This window comes from Cynoglossus semilaevis, unplaced genomic scaffold (genome assembly GCF_000523025.1).
Source record: "Cynoglossus semilaevis isolate Cse_v1.0 unplaced genomic scaffold, Cse_v1.0 scaffold279, whole genome shotgun sequence".
In the NCBI taxonomy this organism is placed as follows: Eukaryota; Metazoa; Chordata; class Actinopteri; order Pleuronectiformes; family Cynoglossidae; genus Cynoglossus; species Cynoglossus semilaevis.
Window position 1 is genome coordinate 75,730 of NW_007585123.1, and position 2,910 is coordinate 78,639.

The window sequence follows — 2,910 nt, forward strand, 5'->3', positions numbered from 1 at the left end:
CCATTTTTCAAGACAAATGTGCCGTGTAGTTTTCTGTCATGCTGCAGTATATCGAACTAATGAATGAGCTGGCTCACTCGGAATCCTCTGAGTGCTGAATCCTAACCCACGCATTATAACCCACGCTACAGCCAGTCCGGCACCGTGTCTGGACTTCACATACATACGTGGTTCAAAAAGATCAGTGATGGATTTTCATTTCATGGCAAACACACGGCTATGAAATATTTACCAACTCGGTCCATTTCCCAGCAGCAGTGGTTCCTGCTAGCGGGTGTGTTCTTTCAAACCTAATTGACAGATTTTGCAGGTAGGGAGCCCTTAAGTTTAGGGCCCAAAAATGTGGCTTGTGGCACCACATGTCACAGCGGTAATACAGTACATGCAGAGGCTTCTTTATGGCCAGTTAATGAAAAATCCCCCTCTGGCGTCTTAGCTGAAGCAGTTAACCACATACTGCGCTGCAGCCTATTCTGCATCCTTGGTAATGGTCACCCACTGGGATAGATATTAAAGAGTCTAATCAGGAAACAATCACGATTATGTGAAGGGAGTAAAAGAGGAATAAAGGCACGACTTTATTCCTTTATCATAAAGTACGCCTTTATGATCTGTTTTATGTTCAGGGGTTTATGTCTTTGGTCTTGAGCAGAAGAGGTTGACATAATGTTGGAGAATGTGTGCACACTTCATTTGGTTTGGTAATCCAATATGTAAAAGACTTTAAAATATTTATAACTTCCTTTTTACTTTCTCCTCAATTTGCTGCTAATTTACCCAGTTGTTTTTGTTTTCTGGGACAATAGCCACAATAGTCTTTTCAGCATATATTGCTCACTTTTTATAAATGCCATAAAAACAAAACAAAAAAAAAAAACAACAAAAAAATGCTTTATCTTGCTAATGCACTCTAACCACTATTTATCCAGAGCCTGGAACTGTTGGAGATTTCTTGTTGAGGAGAGTTTTTTTCTCCCCACCGTTGAAAGGCCTTTACTCAGCGTGTGATTTAATTTGGTTTCCAATATTATTTGTAAAACATAGTCTACTTTACTTCATACTGTTAATATAAACTCAAATTATATCCATCGTATATACAGCATGTTCTTTCGTTTCCCTATAAAAAGAGCTTTTTAGGAGGATTAAAACTGTGAAGTCAATTGCAGCAATTGTGTGTTGTCAACTTTGTCTGTGAAAATGAAATAGTTTTGATTTGACCAAGAAAGAACAGACCATCTGTTCTTTCTTGGTCTTTCATGTTCACATTCTATTTTAGTTTAAATGGACTTTTGAAATTGTAACTGATAAAACTCTAAAAGTTATAAAAATAATAATAAGTGTTGTCAAAACTCTCTACCTGTGGTTGTCTCTATCTACTATTATTATAATAAATGAGAGCTGTCAGGTGGTTACCATTCCTAATCTGATAAATCACAGGTTGGCTGAGGAGTAATCAGGATTTATAATAATTAATCAAATCTTGATTTATTCCTCCTCTTAAAAAAGTTTTGTGTACATTGGTGCAACAGAAAGACTTTCTCGCAGTGTATAAATGACAACATATGCTTTAATGCAGTAATAAATGGATGGATGGTGGAATTACTGGATATACAATGTCAGTCAATCTAAGTGTCAGTCAAAATGTGTTAAGGTTAATTATTATTAGGTTAATCAGGTTATTTACACATTATTTAATAAGTTTACCTCATATAACCCCCATTATTACAATATACACACAATTTATGTTTATTGAAGTGATGTTATACCTTCCTCCTTTTGAAACAAAGACGCTTGAACCCAGATACACACTTTGATAATGACCTCTGTGTTACTGTGGTTATAACATTCCCTCAGGCAGCAATGGCAGAGAACAACTGAGGGATTTAATTTAGGCCAATGTTTTGCCCCGAGGCAGAGGGATTTCTGTCTTTTTTATAGATCAGTCAAACAACAGGGCATTTTTTCTTTCTGTCACTTTTTACTAATATCTTCCTGACTTGTCATCACTGTCGGTTTTGTTCTGCTGCCAATGACATTGGGATTAATATAGAGTTGGATGAATGGTTGGTTAACAGCAGAGGTGAGTAGAGTAGCCAAAAATTGTACTTGAGTAAAAGTACTGTTACTTCAGAATAATATTACTTAAGTGAAAGTAAAAAGTAGTCATCCAAATAATTACTTGAGTAAGAGTAAAAAAGTACGTGGTGAAAAAACTACTCAAGTACTGAGTAACTGTTGAGTAACATTTCTTTTTTAGATTTATTTTTTAACGTGTATTCAATCAGATAAACACAATTACAGAGGAGAGTTTATCCCATCAACAAAATAATAAAACAAAACAAATTAATTAAGTACCTTAAAATAAAATCTTTAGGTAAGTTAAAGTACTTAAATGAAAAATAAAAATCAATGAAATAAAAAGAGTACATAAAGAATTAAATATTTACAAAATAAATTACAGCACAGCACAACAAAAACTTCCAAACCTCTGGACCTGTGGATAAAAACACGTCTTTGAGGCTACAAGCAAATCGAGTTCAGCACAGAGTACTCATGTAACCGAACAGGACAAACATTTCGCCAATCCACAGCAAAAAGAAAAAAAAAAGATTTGTAGGTCAAACTTACTGCAACATGTTTCTTCAGCTTATACGATGAGCTTTTGAAAGCTGAAATATCTGTCTGTTTGGGCCGACACAGAAGACACCACATGATGAAACTGCTGTTTCGCACTGTTTGTAACGGAAACGTACTTTCAATTTGAGGCCAGGTGTGTGCCTCCTTGTCTTTGTCAGCATTGACTGACTGTTGATTCTGCCATTTTTTTTTTTTTTGCTGTGGTGGATATTGACTGCTAAACTAATCCGTCCCACCGCCGAGATCAACTATGGGACCGTGACGCGGCTGTTC